The sequence below is a fragment of the Tympanuchus pallidicinctus genome, unplaced genomic scaffold (genome assembly GCF_026119805.1).
Source record: "Tympanuchus pallidicinctus isolate F22 unplaced genomic scaffold, pur_lepc_1.0 scaffold13, whole genome shotgun sequence".
In the NCBI taxonomy this organism is placed as follows: domain Eukaryota; kingdom Metazoa; phylum Chordata; class Aves; order Galliformes; family Phasianidae; genus Tympanuchus; species Tympanuchus pallidicinctus.
The window spans coordinates 9,581,747-9,604,637 of NW_026294648.1; the positions used below are offsets into that span (position 1 = coordinate 9,581,747).

Here is a 22,891-nt window from a genome sequence, read left to right on the forward strand (position 1 = left end):
GTAGTGCTGTTATACTTGCCCTGTTTCATAAACAAGTGCTGTCCATTGATCTAATAAGTCATCCTGAATTTTAACCAGTTTAAGATAAAAGGCAAAAAGCTTTCACTTACAGCCATTAAAAATAAACCTGGCTTGAAATGTATTGTTATTGTGTCGGGAGGTCATGAGGGAAACTTATGCCTAATCTAATATTACCAAATGATCACTTTAACTGAGTTTGACTTGCTGATGCTGCTGGTCAGTTGTTCTATCTTCCCCCGTTGCACCCACCTAAGGTTCTCTCCTCTTTCCAATGCCTGAGCATGCACATTTCAATGTGATAAAACCTTCTGTCATGACTGATCATTTCAGCCTTTTCTTACACAGACTTCACACAAGAATAAATGCATGTAGCTCATATGTAGTTCTTGACTGAAACCAGAGATGATACTCAAATGATTTTGGATAAAGTGCTTTATCTTCAAGATCTGCCAAGAGATGCTGTAATACTTGTCAGCAATACTTTGGTACTAAGTTTGTCCATCAGCTACTAATAAAAGGCACTACCAGATGATAGCCCAACAAAGTGCAACTGATTAACCATACTTAGCAGCTAAGCAAAAATGATGACAATGAAACAATGCAGATAACATGATTTGGTCAGCAGCTCCACAATGCTGTAAACACAGGTAAAAACAGGTAAAAGCCTGGAAACTGCAACATCCAGTCTACTATGCATGGAGAAATGCTATGCTTGTGCTGAATACCTGATACCCAGACAAAAGTATTTAAATTAAAAATAATAACAAATGATTTAAAGAGCAAGAAAAAAACTCCAAAAGGAGATGCTATTACTCTAGCTTTCTAACAAGTCTATTATCTTTGTAAAAACCAGTCACTGAAGACTCTGGAGATTGTCTTAAATAAATAAGTGCAAATGTCTAATCATTAATTAGCTGCCTAGTTTCAAACCCAACTAAGCAGTGTTCTAATGTGCATTATTGCTTTCTGGTTCTAATTGAAAGCCAGAATGGGTAAACAATGAAACCACATGTTTATCAAGTGCCTATTTCCTGGTAATCAAGAAAAATGGTAATTGCAGAAGCAAAAGGACTGTTTATCAAGATGTTTCACTGACAAGTGTTCTCCCCTTAGTCCTTGTTACCATAAAACACCAGCAGCCCTGGCAACAGTGGGGAAAATGTCCCTCCTGAGACCAACAAGTCAGTGTTTCACAAAGTCTTACTGAATGAGAGGTGACTGAAAAAACACAGTAGACTGAGATGTCAGAGAAATTGTTTGAGGGGCTGAAAAACAAAAACAGTAGTGGAAGAAAAGTAGCATTTGAGATATGTTAATAAATAAATAAATATTTGAATAAACAAGTAATAAATTTGATATATGTTAATACTTCTTAATAAGCAAAGGGATATTTAAAACTTCTCTGAGTTTGCTGCAGTTCTGGACAATGCCGTCAGACATAACGTCTGATTTTTGTGTGGTCCTATGTGAAACCAGCAGCTAGATTTTATGATCTGTGTGGGTTCCCTCCAACTCAGGATATTCTGATTCTATTTTGGAATTTTGACAAGATCCTTTCTTTAAGAACAAGGCCCTGCATTAATTTTTCAATTAATCTGCCAATAGTGGAACAACATCTGTTCCTTTTGTTTCATCTTCAGTCTCAGGAAAAGTATTTGATTTGCAGCTGTCTGGAAAGGTAGAAAATGGATTGCCATTTTAAGTTTCTTAACCAATCCTACCTTATTTTTTTTCCTTTTGTCATATAATCATGGAGATCATGCATTCAGCTGATGTATTATTCCATTCTTCTTCCATACATCTTCATTGTTTTGTATCCAGAGAAGATTCACCCCTGCTGTTCTGGAAGAAAAAAAGCCAGTCTAATTTTATTTGTAAACACACTTGATTATTCAACAGCAGTACTGATGATATTAGCAGAATCAAGCACACCTTGGGAATAGCAGTTTTTACTTAATTACAGCAGTACAACCATCTGGGAAAACTCCATTTTTAATTTACTTCTAGAAGTCCTATGCATGTAACAGATGCTTAGGTATTTGGTAACATCACAGTGCAAATAGATTATACAGTGTGGAGGAACAAGTATACAAGCACCAAAGCATATGGAAAGGAAGGTGTAAAACAATCCACCAAAATAAACTACGACACCAAAGCAGTGGAGTACCCCATATTTTTTATCAAAATTTAAACAGTTAATTGAACCTGAGACACAATTCACAGAATAAAGCAAAATAATCCCCCTAAGATAAGTGACAACCAAGAAAAAGGGAACCATTGCTTTAGTTAAGATTTGTACTTTTTTAAAACTGCCTTATAAAATATTTTTCCTTAATTTTTATTTTATTTTATTTATTTATTTATTTATTTTTACCTTAAGCACATTTACTTACCCAGGGCAGATCACTTGTACATGGAGCATGCTGAGTTCTTCCAGAAATCTCAGGAAATCTATGTACAGTGACAGATTTTCAAGAAGGCTAAACATCCAGATCCAAAAGTATCCTCCACATCGAGGAGCAGCTCTTCCAAAGCTCTGCATATCCAGATGCCTGGATGACCTTTAGGCTCCTCAAAAATAGAAATCACTTTTAAATGGAAACATTGACTTTCTTGTTACTGTGGCCACGTTGCATAAGCTGAAGTGGTCAGGCAGTGGGACTGGATGGCCTTTGAAGGTTCCTTTCCAGCTATTCTACTCAAATCCCAGTCTTCAAAGAGCTAAATCAGTAGCAGCTTGTTGTATCCATATTAAGAAAAATGAAGCCATTACTGCCTTTCTTACATTCTCTACCAAAGTTTTTAAATACTTTCATGAACAAGATCAAAGAAATTTAAAAGTAATCATTCATGTGGGCTTCTATATGATGAACCATGATCTTGCTCTTCATTTAAAGCACTTGTCGACACACCTGAGCCATGCTGCAGCTCCCACAGAAAGTAGTTCCTCACCTCAGAGGTTCCACATGTATCTTGCCTAGACGGAGTACATAAAGGAAAATAAAAATCTTTACTGTGCCATCTAAAGAAAGTATCACAAATTGTCCTTCAAGAAAAAAAAATCTGCTTTTTTTAAATACATATTTTAAAATAATTTTCTATGAGGGGAATAACTTTCCAGATTGGAACTTCTAATTTTGACCAGACTCTTTCACAAGACCTTGGCATTGCAATGTATTTGTTCACAAACAAAATCTGACAACGTATGAAAATCACACTCTGAAAAAGAACCTTTTCAGAACGTGACTTTATAACTGTAGTCACTTTATGTGACTACGTACCTCTGACATATAATTCTACTCAGTCCCATCATATCTTGGAAGATATTTTATTATATACACATATAATTATTAAAATATTTATACAACTGAAAAAATTTGTAAGTAGCATTCATTAATATTATTGCCTACATTTGCATTGTCTTTCCTTGAGAGCAAAAGAGTTTCTTTAGGCTGTTTTTATCATCTTTATTTTGTGTAGCTTTTCTACTGAGCTGAAGGCTGCCAGTATGTTTGATCCATGTGGTATGGCTTCAGGATATATAAAGCAATGAGCATATGTAGTGCAGTGTTACCAGCATGAAATTAAAGCCATGTGGAAGCTGCTTGCTTAGGGGGGAAAAAAAAAAAAAAAAAGAGTTTTTTAATAAACTATTTCTTATGTGTGTGTATACATGTGTTCGTGAGTGTGTATGATGGTAATTTGTCTATATGAGCATGCATACACACAAATTACCATGGCCTAATTAAAATCCGGTTAAAAAGGATTGAAATGGGGGATTAGGCTCCTTGGGATAGTAGCCTGCATGTGAGATGCTGAGCACTCTGATCATAGTGGTGATAAAACCAAGCTCTCAAAGAGATTACAGTCAAAACATCTTAGTGCTTTGATAGTTTTCCTAGGTTGTTCTGCAGTTTGCAGGATTCATAATAAACCATTGTCTGGATATGGCAGCAAGTCAAGAGAGAGAAAAATCCTGTAATGTCATGATTTGTAGTGCAGGAATGCCTAGAGACTGATTGGGAACAGTGTCCTTTATGCTATCGGCTCTGCTTATCTACGTGAACCCTCTGAGCTTATGGTATGAGCCAGTGCATAAAAAATAAAAACAAGGGTAAGTAAAAATTGAAAGGGTTAGGAATTGGGAAAAAATAAAAATATGCTCCTATAATGGGATCTCTGGGCAGTTGCAGAATTTTTATTTTTATTTTTTCCATAATACCGCTATTGTGGCAAAGCAAAATGCTGTGGAAAAAAAATAATTGTTCTTAACCAGTATGCTTGGAAGAAATAATTTAGTTCTTGATTCTGCTACAGCCTTCCTACCTTCCTGTTAGATTTTACATGACAGAGAATTTGAATCAGAGTTGGAAGGAAATGTAGCTAAATATCATATGAGAAGTAAAAATGACATTCAGAATGTCATACTCTTCCAGAGTCAGACAGTAAAGAATTATGGATAGTTTAAAGTAGTTGCTTATGAGTGCTAAGTCTGTTTAATCATTCTTCAATGGATGACTCAAAATCTGTGGTGTGTGACATTATTAGCAAAACTGGATTTGAAAATGGAAAGCCACACACTGTGGGAGAAAAGTTATAGGCAAAGAAATAAATGAAAAAATGACGAAGACCAGAAGACTGACAATCTAACATCAATTATAAATGTGGGGACTGCAAATTAATTGTATTTAGTACAATTTTTTTTGTTCTTTCCTTTCATGTCTAAGAAAAGAAACTCCATAACTCCATTATTGATGTTTTCTTCAGACTGAAAGATATTAGAGTTCTAAAAGGTGAAGGGATTCAGCAATTGTCCCTTGAGACCAAAAGAGAAGGGATATAGTGATTTACAGAAGAGAGATTATATAATATATAATGAAAATCTGGTAAAGTCAATGGGAATCTTTCATCTCAAAGCATACATTTATAATTTGCTTCCACATAGCAAAGATAAAATTCAGAAATATTATCCAAGTTGATAAAAAGAACTGTTGGGAATAGTTGTCAAGCAGACAAATGATTCTACTGAAGAGGACAAGTTATTTCCACACTACATTCTCTACTGAGAGGAAAAATGAAGTACTAAAGTGTGGTATAAAACAGAAAATCACAGCATTCTTGTCTCAGAAAGTTTACTCTCATTTCAGGGATTCCCAGAGAGTTCTAAGGAGAAATACAACTTTGGAAATCCATGAGTAAGGTCAGAAAAACAAGAACAACTTCTCTGTGTCCTCTAGAGTAGAATGAAATACATGATTCCTAGCATAGTTATGCTGGTACATTTAGGAAGCTGTCATTTCTACCTCTGACTGACAATAAGGCCGTTTTGGAACAATGTGAAGTGGGTTGTCCAGACTCTGTGAAATAAACTGAGATTCCAGATACCTAAAGTTTACAATTCTTGAAGAGTCAGAATTGTAGCAGTTATGGACAACCATCTGATTTTGAAAATCAAACTTCATGCTTCTTCAAAATGGCAATCACAATCCTAAATCACCTAGATCCTGTTACCACAGTGAAGGAATGTATCGAAGAAGAAGCAAATTTTTAAGTCAAATAAGGTGATTTGAAGCTCCTTTCAGGTATTGAGATTTAACTCAAACTGCTACCGCAAGTTAGAACTTAAGTTATTACTGATTTACTGCTTAGTTCAGCCAATGTGAAGTAAGAACCCCGGTGAAATAATCATGCCTTGAGTATTTGCTTTTTACCCTTTTTGCCAGTGAAGCAATACTCTTAGCCTTAATCAAGGGATGCTACAGATACTTCACAAACCAAACATAGTATTAAGAGGCCATTTCAGAGAGACTCCTTTCCTTGTTCTTTCTTCACTGCCTAAGAGCAGATAACCAGTTATGGAGTAGCACTGAATGTTGGTGGAAGCTTATTACAGATTCCCTTTCTGTGTCCTTCAAAGAGTATAATCAGGTCCTGGGACACTTCAGAATGGGCTCAATTTATAAACTCATTTCTTCAAGTTCAAAGGTTCAGTTCAGCTTTGAATAGTAAAAATTCAATGAGTTCATCTAAAAATCATCTGTTGCCATAGCAATGCCTAGGGAAATGTCTCTTGCTGTGAAGGATTTCCCACCTGAACTTTTATTACATTGTGGAGTTGTTTCATTTGTGATGCACCTGTTTACCTTGAGGGATCAGGAAGAAACTTCTAAACTCTGTTGTACAGAGCGGGGAAGAAAATTAGTGTCCAATAAAATGATGCACTGCCAATTTACACAATACCTTATTGTGCACTATCTTTCCAAACTAAGAAAGTCTTTGGATGCTATATTGATCCTAATTCAATAATTTCAGAGATTAATTTCTCCCACCACTGTAACGGGTGACCAATTGAGTCTCTCTTTAATGATGTCAGATGTTCCACTCCTTGCTTTTTGGCACACAGATGTTACAGATGATGGCTTCACTGAGTTAATAGCTTTAGCAAGGTTCTTGTTCTTTTAGATCAATTCGATGTTTACTGTGATCTTGGAATGAGTTTCTCTCTGTGAGTTCTCTCTGTGAGCTGAAACATGCTCTGCTCATTTCACCAAGTGTCTCTGGCACCATCACAGAAAGTGCTGTTCTCATATTCATATGACTTGTCTCATCCTCACATGACTTGTCTCTTCGCTGTGGAGATGGGTTCTTTCTCCTCTCATAGTTAGATGATGTTAATACATTTTCTGAACATAGCCATCTGCACCCCGAAGGTGCTTTGAGTTGCTGTAGTAGTAGTTACTGTGAATAGGCACCAGAACATTGGAGTGCTTTGGCTGAAGCTAAAAACTCATGGCTGTTTCCTATCCTCTTTCATTTCAGTATAAGGATTCCTTCGCATTTGCCATTTCCTACAAATGTGCACTTAGATAGTTTGCATTTCTTATCCAATGCATAGTGCAGAAACTTGACATGTGTCTCACCCACAGCCACAGCAGTAATTTGATGGCATCTTATCACAGTTGTTCTGCCATAAATAAATGTCAGCAACAACCATTGTGGTGAGATCTATGTTACTTAATTTTAAAGCAAAAAGCAGTGATTTTTGTGCAATTGTTCTTTCCTTATGGGAATATTGCAAATGGAAGGGAGAAGTATGTCAATTTCTTTTGTACAGTCATGAGAAGTGTACACAGAAATGCACCATACCAGAGCCTAGAGAAATGAAACCATGATGTGACATAACAGATCATTATCAAAACCACATAATAAAGGGTATGGAAACTATAATCTTCCACTCCAACTATAGCATTCTACATCTCCAGCTAAATGAATAACCATTTGATTCTAAAGTCATTGGATTAGCCATTGAGATTTTCATTGCACTGAATGAAAACTACTGGCATTTAGACATATCTTGTAAGAGAGAGTAGAACTATTCTAAGTTCTAAATTGTGGACTTAAAATATACAATTAACATCATTTATATTTATAACATTTCCCTCTTAGAAGGATATTACACTGATTTACGTGTTCTATAACTTTTTTCTGGGCATCAGAAATAAGAATGACCCATTAGGTCACCTAAGTCTACAGTTCTGCTGGTGCAGGTTTTATATCAGGATCACTTCTCACATCACTGAACTGCAGCCACTTTGGTTGTCACTAGGCAATTAATCTGCCATACATCTGCCCATCATATCACTACACTTTAAAAGGGCAAATTAAAGTAAGGGAAAATTGTTATGTCCTTGGAAATTACCTCTACCTTTGACAGTCTGATGGTCAGATAACCTGCTGAGCAAAGTCCCCTTATAATTGCTTTCATGAACTTGATTTGAGCCAAGAATCTGGCCAGGAAAACTTAGGGAGTTACAGACAAATCAGATGTGGTACACACAAGTAGAAAATGAAAGGAAACTCCTTTCTGCAACAAAAGTGCACTTTGCCTTGTTCCCTGTTACACTAACTCATTCACTTTTGATTCCAAAAAGAAATTACTAAACTTGATACAAGCTGTTTAATGAATTAATGTTACAGTTATTAATCCTTTTTTCATCATTTTCATTAATCCCGCATTTTCTCTTCACTGTATGCAACAGCAAAAATTTTTTGATCATATTTACTTTTATTCTGAAATACTATGGGAAAAAATGGGTTGTTGTTTAAAGAATTACTATTATGAAATGCCATCATCAGTAATACAATGATTACTTTTCATGTGGAGAATTTTCATTGAGTGAGTTGAAAACAGGCTGAAGGGGCTAGTGGCAATCCAATCCTGATTAACATCTTCATTAATGATCTAAGTGATGGGGCAGAGTTTACCTTCAGCAGGGTTGCAGATGACACAACCTTGTCATGCTTCTCCATGGGAGCTGATATATCAGAGGTGCTGCTGCCATCCAGAGGGACCTTGACAGGCTGCAGAAATGAGCTGAGAGGAACCCCATGCAGTTAGCTCTACAAGCCCATGTAGGTGGACATGGCAGAATCGAAGGGATGGTGGTGCACACCAAATTAAATATCAGCCAGCAGTATGCCCTGGCTGCAAAGGAGGCTAACTTTGCACTATCCATTCTGCAAAGTACTGGCAGCAGGTTGAAGGAGATGTTCCTTCTACTACACTCAGCAAATGTTAAGCCACGTCTGGAGTGCAATTTCCAATGCTGGGCTCCCCAGTATAAGAGAGCCACGGCCATGCTGGAGAGAGTCCAATGAAGGGCCACAAGAGGATTTCCTCTCCACCTAAGAAAGGCTGAGAGAGTTGGACTGTTCAGCTTAAGGAAGAGGTTGTGTGTATTATTAACGTGAGTACTTACCTGAACAGAGCATGTCAAGAAGAGAGAGACAGACATTTCAGTGCTGACCTCTGACAAGATAAATACAACAGGCACAAACTGAAACACAAGAAGCTTTGTCTGAACATCAAGAAACACTTTTTTACTATGAGAGTGATCAAGCACTGGCAGTGGGTTTGGATGAGATGATCTCCAGAAGTCTTTCCAACCTCAACCAACCTGTGATTCTGCAAACTCCAAGGCTTGTTAGAGAGAGTTAAAGAAACTAGGCAGAACACGACCACAGATGATAATGAAGAATATTCTGTCTTGAGAGTCACTTAGAAAACTAATTTGCCTGCACAAAGTGCCTATGCTCCCTAACTATAAACCATAAATGAATATGTTTGCATTTCAAAAATTCAAGAAGTGGTATTCTTCTCTGATACGGCTTGCCACTAGATCTTGTTCAGCATCTCTACTTGTCCTTTTTTCGTTCCTCCACTAGCTGAAATAAGAGGGAAAAAAGGTAATTCTTGTGCTTACCATAAAGATTTTCACTGCACTGAAAGAAAGGTGCTGCATCTTTCTGCTCCTGCTTAGCTGTAGCACAAAGATGTTCAGCTGCTAATGCTCCTGTGTAAATTACAGCACACTGCTTTCATACCTGCAGAACCTTCTGCAGTGATTTTCTTTCTTAGACATAGAACTTGCTTCTTTTAAAACCCAGTTAAGGGAAAGATAAGCTGAAATCATACCATTGCATGGAATATAACAACAATGCTTCTTAGAATTAAAAATACACTCCTGTATTTTTATATGCAACACTATTTTACTGCTAAGCTCTGAAAAAATGGCTCCTGAAATCTACCATTTTTTTTTCCTGTTTAAGAGACCATACGTTTGATTTTATTTTTTTGTTATAGCAAGAGAATATTAAAGGTCTACGTATGGTACAACATTTTACAGAACTCACATGGGAATATTTTTAATTCACACAACATGCTTTTGATCCCTACGTGATCACTGGCCATTTGTATGGGATTTCTGGACATCCGCAGTGCTCTCAGAACTCGTTACTGCTCTGAGTATTTTATGATCATTCATGAATCCTGGGCAAATGACCAAAGGCCTCTAATCCCATCTGGCAGCATTTCTGGGTGGAAGAACAGGGCATGTTAGAAGCCCATCTATACCGTAGCCACAAAATTCCTAAATAAAGTGGAGCAGAAGTTGAAGAAAATGCTTTCCAAGATTATCAGTCTCTGTTCCTTAAAAAGCTGAGCCTTCTGTCAGGCCTTACAAACAGTATGTTATACGTATCGAATGTAGATACAAGGGAAAGCAGAACACAGGTTATTCTCTATCTAATTTGAACTTGCATCTTACTAATAAGATGTGAATCCTGGTGGGGAATTAAGAGTTTGTTTTCTTAAAGCATTATCACTTGAGAATTCTGATATAAGAATTTCTCTAATATTCAACAATAGAAACAATAATTTCTCTGTAATTATTTACAGATTTTTTTTTCACATTAGAACCAAGGATAATTTTTTTCTAATTTTGATGTTTTTAACTGATAAATGCCAAGAACTCTGAAAAAAAAAATGTTACAAATGATAGCTTTCATGAGGAAGATATTGTGTGAAAAAATATTATTTTTCATATATGTTAGGGGTGACATAGGTTCAGTTTTATTTTTTCCCGTCATTTTTAGCAATTCTGTTGATTTTGTTAAACAATATACAAATCTGTCTGGACTGTTGCTCTAAAATGAGCAAAATAACTTTTTCATCTAACTTTGTCTAAAAATATAACGAAGTCTGCCATGAAACAATATTCTTTGGTAGATATGAGCATATGTGGAAGAACTCTAAGGGATATTACTGCCCGTGACCCATTGCAGAAAAATAATTACAAACCCTTGGCTCAGGTTCCTCCTCCCTCACTCCTTCCTTCACACACTCACCTATAGCAGCAAATTCTTAAATGTTTCATTGATGACAATCTTATCTAATAAACATGCATTTATCTAGAGATCAAGTTCTCATCCTCAAATACCATGAAAGGAGCTTTGACAGGAGATTTTCTTTCCTATAGATGGTAATAACATTGCTCACACACTTTCAGACTTCAATGGGAACCACCAGTTAATAAATCTCATTTGCGGACTAATGAATTCACACTGGCAGGAACAGCTTCAAGGGGCACAGGTAATAAGATCATCTGAACAGGAAAACTTCTAGAAACAACCCAAAAATGTGTTCTGTAATCAGACCTAGAAGAAATACCTAAACTGTTTCATGACTTCACACACCAAGCGTTGTGGAAAAAGCCTAATTCTGTACACCATGAAAACAGTGATACTAGTGCCATGTTAAAAAAGTTGCTTGAAGTAGAACAGACATTTCATGAGGGATTGTGTGAATGTAACAGCTAGTCACAACAAGGTACACTGCAGCTGTAGATGTAAAAGTTTTCTGGGTAAATTGCTGAGCTTTGATTCCTAGTTGCAAGGTATGTCAATACTTTGTGACTCTTCATTTTCTATTACAATCACACTTCAGGGGGTTGCTTGTTGGTTCTCCCAGAGCTACACATTACTTTTAAAGATCATATCACCTGTAGGTTAAATGGATTGTATTTCTCCATGCTTCTGACAACATATTCTTTTCGTGCCTAGAAGTACAAGCTGACACAGTTAATCTGGACACGATGTCATACTTTCATTTCATAAAGTTGGAACATTATTAGAAGAAAGTATCAAGGTGATACCTCATGGCATTGTGGTCAAGAGGGGAAACAGTGAGAAAAACAATTCAGTGTAGCCTTGGGCCTTTGACTGATCAAGGCAGGCCATGTAAAGTGTATTGTTTGCCTTGAGCTTATAGCATTCCTGCCCTTCCATCAAGGCTGGAAACTAGACCGTGTGCCATACTGCTGCACAGAGCATATTGGCTCTGCACCCAAACAGGAGGGAGAAAAACTTATGTATGAAATGGAACACTTTGTGATTTAGGAGCTTATACCAGACTAATAGAGTGCTGAGAGAAAAACAGCACTAAAAACTCTTTTTATGCTAAACTCTTCTAATTTTTATTACAAACATGCCAAAACAGCTGCCAGGCTGCATTGTGGAGATGGGTACGTTGCACTGGCAAGGATGACCCAAATTATCATTATTATTAGCTGTCATACAAGAAACTAAACAATTTTCTTACAGTAGTGATTAGGAAACTGCCTGCACCTTCATCTAAGAATTATAACTTTTTTAATCAAAAAGGATTAAAATAAAAACAAGTTTTTCAACAGCAGATTAATAACTTGAAGAAAATATGAAGTCTTTAAGCAATCACTGAACCTTTTACAACTTATACAAGTTATTTTACAAAGTAAAAAAAAATATATAGAATATTCACATTCCACTTTTTCTGTTTTGAAAGTGCTGAAAATCAACTGTTCTCAGTAATTCCTAATTTACACATAAGAGAGAAATTAAAATTTGTGATCCTAGATATTCTTCCAAAAAATATTACATTACCCAATGTAATGCAGATCTCTCCAAAAGTTGTGCCTTCTATTTATTTCTGTGAAAATGGAAACAGATAGAAAGAACACAATAACACTGTTTGATAAAGCCAATTCTCAGCACAAAACATCTTTTCCAACATAGCCATCACCATTAGCTATGCATTTTCACTAGCAGTGAATAAGAGCCTTCATTCCACACTCATAAAAGCCTGCAGCAGCTGTTCATAGTCATCTAGAACATTGCTTTTCTTTCAAATCACTGTCATCTCTGCTGAAACACACCACCCACCACACCTCCATGCTCACATCCACTCTTTGTTCTCTGTAAACATTCAGCAAGCACTGCTGAAAATCAATTGGCAGCATTTTTTCAACATGGAGGAATTCAATTCCACCCCTTTGCTTCATACACATTTCCATATCAGACACCATTTTGTCAGACTGCCTCCTGCTGCCATCTGTCACGTGGCAACAAAATGGAACAGAATACTGATGTTAAGGCTCAATCTTCCCATCTACCAAAATTCACCTTTGATGTCATTGGCCAATATAATAAGATAGAAGGCATTGCTTTTGGAGTAGTTCTCACATAAAGAAGTTACCTTTTTTATACAGCCAACCTGTTATCTGAGCATACGTCTATCTACATGCTTACATGGGCCTTACTGGTGAAATATCCAATCACAATTAGCAATGAGTTTTATTCTCCAGACACCTAATAGGTCATAGATCTATCACACACTGTAAGAAAAAGGTCAGCAAAATGCGTGCTTACCCAAAGCTAAACAGGTTTGCAGCGAATGAAAGAAAGGAATAAAAATTTCCATGTTAAGTCTCATCTCTTAAATGCTAGAGTCTTACTTCAAGACTCCTCATTGCAAAGTACAATTTCATCTCCTGAAGATTTATGAGATTCTTCAAAGAGCACTTGCATGGTGATCAGAGAGCAGTAACTCTAAACATATTAAAACTGCCTTTTAAGGACATTAGGCTCATAATGAATGTCTTTCTTTTATTTCAATAAGCTACAAATACAGTGCAGTAACGTATTTGCTTTCCGGTGATTTGAGATGTCCTTGTTTCTCTATGCAGAATTTAGTGATCCCATCTCAATCAAACTAGAATATGAGGTAAAAAGGACATGAAGTCAGTATCTATACAGAGATGTGGATGACAGCAAAGAATCTTTGGTAGAAAAACTTCCTAAAGAGTGAATACTAAATGTAAGGAAAGCCAACCAATTATGTTAATAAACTGCTGAGGAGCATCCTGGCATAAGAAACCCTACAGAGAAATACTGCTTCCCATGTAACACACTGGAATCTGATACTGCATGACATAGAAAGTAGCCTCGAAGGAATACTGCATTCTAAATATATTCCTGACACCAATGTACAACCACTTCAATCTGTAAATTTAGTTACTTCTTTTTTTCTGTGCTGGAGGACATCATTGTGCTTGAATGGGAATTGAAGCCACTTCTGATGTTTCAATTCATGTATACAGTTTTTTGGTACTACAACCTAGTAATACACTTTTATCTTTTTTATCTTTTATGTTTTATTGTTTATAGTAGCTTCATATTTGCGTTTTGTATTTTCACTTGGAACAATCAAAACCAATAAGAAAAATCTTGTATCTGAATTTCATTTCCTCTTCTCACCTATTAATATTCATGTTTCATGCCATGCACAACCACTAAAGATAAAATCCTCTTGGCTATGTGCTGTGAGACCTAGAGAAAGACTAAGAAATTCCCTTCATGGGATTTTGCTTGGGTCACACAGAAGGGCAAAGTTAAGGATGCAGCAGCATAGTTTTTTGGCAGGAATTCTATCCTAAATCATGTCAAATGCTATTCAAATACAAAATGTCTCGATATTGCTATTGCTAATTAAAGAAAGGTTGGTTGTTGACAATCATGCTGAGCAAGGGGAAAAACAAACAGGACTGGAAGGAGTAAAGGCGCTATTTAGGGAGCTCTGTGCTTAGGGAAATAATGCTGGCTCTTAGGTAATGCAGAAGCCAGCACCTCAGCAAAGGCTGCGGGAGGAGGAGGGGAAGCCACACGGGGGGGTGGAAAGGACAGCCAAAGGGAATGGCCACTGTGCTCAGCACAGCTGCAGTCACTGAGTGGGCTGAAACATCTGCATCACATAGATGTGTGGGCAGAAGTACGTATATCACTCTTTTCTACTTTATTCTGCCCTCCCTGATAACTATGTTGCCTATTATAAAACTGAATTATTCAGAAGAGTAGTCAAATAAATCTTTGGCATGCTCAGGGTGGTTTTTAGGGTTGTGTTTTTGGTTTTTTTGGGGGGTTTTTTTTTTGGTTGGTTGGTTGGTTTGCTTGCTGTTGTTGTTTTTTTGTTGCTTGGTTGGTTGGGTTTTTTGTTGTTGTTTTGGGGTTTTTTTGTTTGCTTTGCTTTGTTTTCGTTTTTAACGCAATAGCTCTTGGGCCCCTGGAGAGTTAGCAGGTCTAGACTTGCAGGTGAAGTGTTCACTGCAAAGGTCACAGAGTCATAGAATCATTTAGATTGGAAAAGACTCTTGAGGTCATCAACTCCAACCATCAACCTAACACTGCCAAGACCACCACTAAGCCATGTCCCTAGCCACCACATCCACACAATAAATGCCTCTTAAATACCTCTCCAGATCAGGGCCTGTTCTGTTTCAAAAGAAACATGCTCATTTAATATAGAATTGTCTGTTAGAGATATTAAATGGCTGCTTCTTTCTCCTTTATTATTGGCATTACAGTGTGCCCCTGGGCTTCCTTTAATTTATGTACTGTGTGTGTGTGTGTGTGTGTGTGTGTGTGTTAAGCAATGCAGAAAATAGGACTCCCTTGAAGTACCAAAAGAGAACTTTCATATAGGAAAATCAGAACAGTTTGGAGAATCAGGACAAATGTTTAGCCCGTTTTTTAGATTAATAGCAGGTTATCTCTTATCTTACACACATAAAGATCCACAATAAAGGACTGTAATTCACATTCTGGACTTCTAGTCGACTTGGTAAAGCCAACATTTTGCCTGCAGTTTTTCTGTTTGTATTTAAAGAGTGTGAGAGGAGGCATTTGTTATTGCCTATTGCCCCCTACAGAAAAACATGAAGATAACAGTAAATTGAGTGAAGAAGAAGAGAATATGTCTGTACTGCAGACCATCACAAGTCCAATTTTTACTGATTCAGAAGTTTCTGAGCCTGAAAATAATGTCACCTATTTTAGTGAAGTTTTAGCTTAATTACTTTTAAATTTGGTGGTGATCATATAAAAAGCAGAAAGCAAAACCAAAGAAAGGTAACTAAAGCAAAGCAACAAATCACACTGATTTTCAGTCTAGCAGTGGCAAGAAATCTTGAATGCTGTCATTTTTCTCCAAGTCTTTTCCTCCACTGCAAATAGAAAATATTAAATCATCTTTTCTGCTTCTTATGAGATCTATGCAAACCAATATCCATCAGTGTTTTATTCTAACACGAAGGAGAGCTAAACTTAACTTCCTTGACAGGAAAAAATATTGAGCAGAGAGAAACTTATTTATCAGAGAGACGCCTTTAAAAACAGATCTCCTAAGCTCGTATGGATACATGAGAATGAATTAGGCATGAGAACAAAGGCACACACACACACATGCACTTACACAGAAAAGCAGAAGTTTTCTCCTGCAGTTTCAAAGGAAACTGCACAACGACTTCAAAACAAAATGATCTCCTAATGAAATAAGCATGTATCAGCAATTACAATTTCAGTGTGAAATGCCATGTACAGAAGAAAACTTCAGCAAGCGAAGATTAATTGTGAGCTGCTTTTTAAATGGGTAGGGTTGCAAATGTTCTACACAATGATTGGATTAAAATGTGAGTGCTAATTCTATTTCAGTTTGCATGAATGGTTCCGCAATTAGGTAACTGCTCCTGCATAGTCACTGCTCTGGAGTCACTCATAGGACGCTAAGAGACATCTTACAGTTCTGGAAGTTTTGTCTGCCTTTCAGGGAACTGTGTCACAGCTCTGGACTTGCATTGCACTCTGGGGTGTGAAAGAAATTTCTCAAAGTGGAGACAGTTTTAGTCCCATGTGAAACGTGCTAAAATGTGCTAAAATGTGCTAAAATTACCCACATCAGTCAGCCTATACTCAGCAAGCAGCTGCAGCAATGAAGATACATCCTTCTGAACCAAGAATCCAAGATGAGTATATGGTCTAATAAGCAAGAAGAGATTTCCTGTGTTGTTACTTGACAAGTCTAACGCAGAATATCTCAGAACAGTCTCCAAAGCAAAGCTGCCAGGAGAGCTCAGGAAGCCACCTATCTGCTTCTGGACTGCAGATCACTTAGTCATCAGATGATGCTTTAGTACAGCAGCAAAGACCTCATGTTATTGAAATCTTACTAGTGACATTTTGCGTAACCGACTTTTTTTTTCCCCAGTATTTCCAGGATATATTCATCATAATAACGAATTCTTATCACAACAGTTAGTATAACTGATTAGGATTTTTCACTGTTACTCCATTTTCTGTAATAAACATACTTTTGCCAAGGCAATAACTTTCTGTGGAAATGTACTGGCTTAGTATCTTCAAGGAGAATTTTTAGATTAAAGGTACAACATTCATGCTAAAGAGGAAGGGCTTACTTTGCCCAGGCATTTTTCTATTTGAGCAACTGTATAGGACATGAAAGACTCAAATTCAGATCTCTGCACTGACCGGAGAACCTTTGGTCAACTGCCTATGAAAAAACTGATCAAATTTCTTGCCTGGGGAAGAAAAGAAGGAAGACAATAGAAAGCAGGTTGCTCAGGTCTTTCTGTATCCAAGATAAATTTACTCATTAGAGTTTTGCCACAGAAATGACATTTTCTGAATTGGGGAAATAAGGAAATCAGTCACACTCACAGAACTACACCAGACAGTTCCACTTAAATCTTCAAAAACCTTTTATAAGTGCTTTTGAGGAAGCAGACTTGCTTTGCAAAGGAAAATCATTGTGGTCTGGGCACTAGTAACATCCAGACAACATTTCACAAGCATTGGTCTAACTTCTCAGAATGCTTCTGACTCAACTAAACTTCCTCTTCAGAGGGATTTCTCTTTCAGTATGTCATTTTTTGGTTGGATATCTGCTAGGAAAATGTACCATTTGATCTGTGGCCTTCAAAGTGAGCTTTATCTCAAGCTACGTCTTTTCTTTCTGTGAGACTAATGTCAGACTCTTCTCACTACAATAAGTGCTTAGACACACAGATACACATGCCTTTACAAATACATGTACATAGCACATGCACACATGCACACACATACAGAGTGTGTCTGTTTTATATAAATGCATGTATAAAATCTACATTTGTAGATATAAAGTCTCATTACTTGACAAAGTAAAAGGCCAAACTTGTGGAAAATATTAGCGCAGTTCTTATCAGCTGGTCTTATTCCATTTCACTTCCCTAGGGTTTTATTTGTTATCCTAAAGATTGAAGTTTAAGAACTGCATGTTGGATGTTGATCAGAATTTACCCAATATTCTTAGCAAATACCCTGAAATAGATGGGAGGTGGCGGTGAGAGATCCATCAGCCCAGAACTCTTTTCGTGGTAATAAGAGTAATAATGAACTCAAACATAGTTTGAATTCTAAAAACACTGAGCTGATGGAAATTGGCTATTCCAAAAAGCCATCAGTGTGAGGTAAGTGGAGAGGGAAAGCTCCTCCTGAAAGGCATTTTTTTGTTCTTATTTTGAGAGATTTATTTTTTTAATCTTCATCTGTTTTCATATTATTTCCTCTTTCTGCTTTCATCTTTCAAAGTATCAATTCTCAGAAAATAAATGAGTACCTAACAAATGTAATATTCTTTAAATCACAGCTACGTGTATAAACTGTAAAATGCAATTACAAATCATGTCTCTCATCCCATTTCCTTAACCTTGAGTTTAGTATCTTCAGAAACTGAAGACTTTAAGCCGTGACTCTTCTTAACCATTTTAACACTGTGAAAATTTCTAATAATTGCAATGATTACTTAGAAAGCAGAGAGCATTCAAGTTATCAGTGTTTTCTTTAGAGATTATTTTTCTTCGCAGAGGACACTGGCAGAATTTTATGTACTCACTTCACAAGTTACGTTAGCGTAAATAATCATCGTCATCAAAAATATATTGCTCTGTGCAGTTACTGAGGTTTAATTGGGCCGTAACTGCGCAGCTCAGGCAGAGATGGCGATAGAATATGAATGCATAAGGTAGAGCTTGTGCACTAAAGACAGAAAACAATTGTGTCACCCTCAGTTTAAAAGAGCACATACATGCAATAAGTTATGCTTCTGAGGCAACGGAATGGATAAAACAGCCCACATAAGCACACTTGGCTCCTTTGAATCTGCTTAGATTTTCCAGCTGTTCAGCAAAAGAATATCATAGGCAGAAGCAGAGAAGAGCACCAGAATAAGTCACAACCAGATTATTCTTTTAAAGTAAACTTTCTTTTAAGGAAGGAGAATGAATAGCTGTTCTTGAAAGTCCCACCCTTGAAACAATCTAAAATCAAAAGAATGTTGTCTATGTTGCAGCCCTATTTATACAGCACGTGATTTCCTGCCTGGAATGTGTTGGAGTGATCCTATTGTTAGCAAATGACAAATGCAGATTGCCGAAATGTTATTTGGGAGAGGGGGGAGTTAAAGAAACATTTGGGAAAATACAAGTAGAAAATTAATTGTTCTATTTTATGTTCTTGACAATTTCTTGCTCGCTTAGAAATAATCAGTGAGTTAAAATGTGGTACCCATTACTAAAAACTATTTAAGAGTCATTTATCTCATCCAAAATTCATGGGCATTTCAAATCACATCAGAAAATAAATACTTATAGTTAGTATTTTCAGCATACACCCCTCAAATAGAGCAAGCACATGATCACAGGAAAGATTAGCCAGCTTCACTTATTTGTACACTTATATGTAATGTGCTATGGAGGATTATGCATAGTTCCACTGGGCCCCGCTTCTCTCTGGGAGGATGCATTTCAGTACTTCTGATAGAAGATAAAGGGTACGGGTGGAAACCTTAGAAGCGGGAGGCAGGAAATACTGCCCTTACTGCCCTGCAATGGACTCCACCACCTCCCGAGGCTCTGACCGCACCAGTTTGTGCTGCCGGGCTCTGCCACTAGAGAGAGCACGGAGACCGGCAGTCAGACACGGCCCGCTCGGATGCGGAAGAAGGAGAAGGAACAGGGCCGGCCTTCCTTCCTTCTTTCCTTCCCTGCTTCCCACCAGGGTCTGGGGATGCTCCCAGCTCCAGGCCCCGGCCCGATGGCGGCACTGCTGCCAGACCCTCTGCATGGGGCAGGAAGGGGCAGACAGGTGGCATCCTGATACCTTGTGCGAGTCTCCAGTTGGCCCTGGCCATGGCAGGGGACTTCTGGAGCAGTCACAAGGAAGTTCGGGGTCTTTATACGTAGCATCCCTGTCTTTGTGCTATCTAGTGGAAGAAGCCTATCTGACCCACTGCCAAGGCACAGCAAGGACTGGCTGCTCCTCTGGGCCAGGCTTGGAGGTGCAGTTTTACCCCAGGCAGGGTAAGCAGGCAGAGCCAGGGCTGTTTGTTAGATCTGAATAACTGCAAGTTCAGATAATCAGGAAAACTCGTGATCTGCTCTCCCCACTCCACGAAAACTCAGCTGCCTGCCGAGAATCACAGAAACAACCTTTCCCAGACCTGCAGCTCTGAAGGAAAAGGGACTGGGGGTGCTTTGGTCAGACTGGAAAATGAAACCACCCACTGTGTCTCCTAGCACACAGCTGGATGCCACGAAATCCAAACCTCAAAACATAGAACCACCCTTCCCTCCACCACAAGATACTTTCCTTTAATCCTGTATAGAAGAAAGACAAGGGCAGCAGCAGACAAGGGCTGCCCAAATGCCTTCTGCTGTACTGTTCCTGGGTTTCACTTCCTACTGTGAAAGCAAGAGCAGAGACAGCTGTGCTGAATGAGAACTAGGAAAGTAGGATGTGGAGGTGGTGGACAGGAAGCACAGCTGGCCCACATGGGCAGCTGATGCTCCAAGACCCCAGCTGAGTGCTGCACGGCTGGGTTCAGGCTGTCCTATTTTTTCTTTTCTTTTCTTTTAATGCTCTGCTTTGCCAGGATGTTGCAAAACCCACAGCTTCTTTTATTCTCTGCAGCCCAGAAACAGCCAGGCACGGCATCCCAGTGTCCCAGTTCGGAGGAGACAGCAGCCATCCTAAGATAGAAACATCTTTCCTTGAGGTGCAAAGATGGGTCCTATGGCTGAATCAGGGAAAGTTATGCTGTGTGAGAAGAGAAGCTGAGCTGAGCCGAGCCAACCCAAACCCTGAGAGTTTGCAGGGAACTACACAAACCAGCTTTCTATCACAGCTTCCAGAAATTGGGATTTCAAAATAAACCGGCCAGAACAGGCGAGGTGCAACCCAGTGATTTGCAGAAGGATGTTTCTACAAAAATACTTCCAGATCGTGAGTACACCCTGCCCCATGAGCTGTCTTGACAAGTGGGGGAAGGGGCTCCTGGCAGCTCCATGGGTAGTGGATACACATGAGCCTTCTCTCAAGGAGCTCAATAGTTCTGAGGATAGGAAGGGAAGAAGGCTGAAAAAGCCCTGAGCCAGCAGGAAACCTGCGGTGGGAAGTTCTGAGTCAGCTCCAACCACTGAAATTTGTCCCCCCTGCAGCCTCCATGTGGTTTGCATGATTCCCTAGAACACAACAGAGGGTCTGCGTGCCTAGCAGAGAAAGCATACGCTGTGCATGTCTGTGTCTGTCTGCGTGTGTGCTGAAAAGAGGAGCACAGAGGTCTTGGGATTTTGCTCTCTCCGAGGTCAGTCCAATGCTGACTCAGGTGGGTTTAGGACAAAACCAAAAAGCAAGTGTTCATTTAGATAAACTGCAGAACTGTGGTATGAACACTGCCACACTCTTTTCAACACGGGCAGCAAAGGACTTTATATTCACTATTAAAAACAAACAAAAAAAACCTTCCACAGGCCTTGCTGACAGCATCAGCAGTGTGTGATCTGAACAACTAGGCAGACACAGCTATCCTGCACACCCTCTAGGACCACTTCTGAGATGGACTTGCATTGTTCTGCTTGCCCCACTGCTCCCTCCCCAGGAGCTGAGACTCCCTTTCCAGAAAGACATTTGGGATATGGCTGAAGAAGTGTTTCTCTACGTGTCTCTCATAAACACAGATCATGAAAACTTTTGGGGTTGGCTGAGGAAATTTTCTGCTGGTTCAACTGTGGTCTCAGGCAGATTGAGACTGCCAATCCCAGAGAGGGACTATGTGCAGAGAGACTGCTGCATTGGCATCGTCAGTCAGCATTTGGGCGCTGAGTCTTGTGGTTTGGGTGCTGAGTCATGCCTGCTTGAGTTGCCCCTTCCTGGGCCTGCTGGCATAGGGAACCTCTGTGCAGCCCCATGGTATGTGTGCCTCCTTTGGTGCCTGCAGCTGCCAGAGCCTGAACAACCAGGCCAGCTAAACCATGTGCTCCCACACTCGCTCTTGTGGCCCCCTGGGAGGGCAAAGGGGCACCACCAGCTCCAGGCTAAAACACTTCAATCTCTTACACTCTGAACTGAGGCTTTATTTTTTTCCAAGAACATCTGCTGCATTGGCCACTTCCTCTGACATTTCCTAAGTAATGTCCCTGTGACCCCAAAAACTCCCAGCAAACACCTTGCCTGTGGGCTGTGTGCCTGCTCCTAGTGAGCCCACAGCCACATCACCAAGGGATTAACCTCAAAGTATCTTTCTCCTACCCCCACCCCTCCTCCTGTTTATCTGTCTCTATAGCACAGGTGAAATTTGGGCAAGTTAAATGTGCTGTAAAATCTCTGGTATTCTGGGTGGAGGAGATAAGAGGCCTGGCTTTAATCATCTCTCTTTGTTCAGGCAGCAGCAGGTCTGCCACAGCCATCTCCAGCTCTTTTCTGCCCATGCCGGATGGAAGAATGGCAATTTCTGCTTGGAAATATGGCAAAGGAAAACACTACGTCTTGAAAAGCCTGAAACTGATTGTAGGAGCGGGGACCAGCATCCAAGCATTTCCCTGCTGGCATCCGTTCCTTTGCACTATTTCTATATAATGAGCACCCTGAGAGCAATCCTGCTATTTGCATATTTTCTTGGAGCCTTTAATCTTCATCCAAATCAGCCTTTCCCCCCTTTGTCTGAATGCACTCAGTCAGGGAATGCCCCTGCAGCATCCCATAGGATGGACATACACCAGAGCATTGACCAAGCTAAGCGTCTTCCTGCCAGGCATCTCAAGCACCTGGGCAACCGCACAGGTCCTCTGAAAGCCTGTGTTGAGCAGAGGAAAACTGAGGCATAGAAGGGCTGAGACACATCACTGCCAGTCCACTGTTTCCCAGGTTCCTACCACAAAAAAAGGATGCTGACCCAAGGATAAGGTGAACCATCAGAGGTTCTCCCTGAGGGTAGAACTGAGCCTGATACAGATGTGGATTCTCAGCATAGTTGAGACAGACTGGTCAGGAAGAAGAGCTGATTAAGTGCATCAGCTGGAATCACCAGGCTTCCTATGAACCTTGGGAGTAT

The 22,891-nt window shown here is 39.1% G+C and overlaps 1 long non-coding RNA gene across 1 annotated transcript; it reads right to left on the bottom strand.

The window, feature by feature from the left end:
• Window positions 1-1,749: 1,749 nt before the first annotated feature.
• On the bottom strand, window positions 1,750-12,325 carry LOC128076107 (uncharacterized). Its single transcript, XR_008204251.1, has 3 exons — window positions 12,280-12,325; window positions 2,415-2,998; window positions 1,750-1,863 (listed from the first exon to the last, which is right to left on the bottom strand). It is a non-coding gene; the product is annotated as an uncharacterized LOC128076107 (long non-coding RNA).
• Between the last annotated feature and the right edge of the window lie 10,566 nt (window positions 12,326-22,891).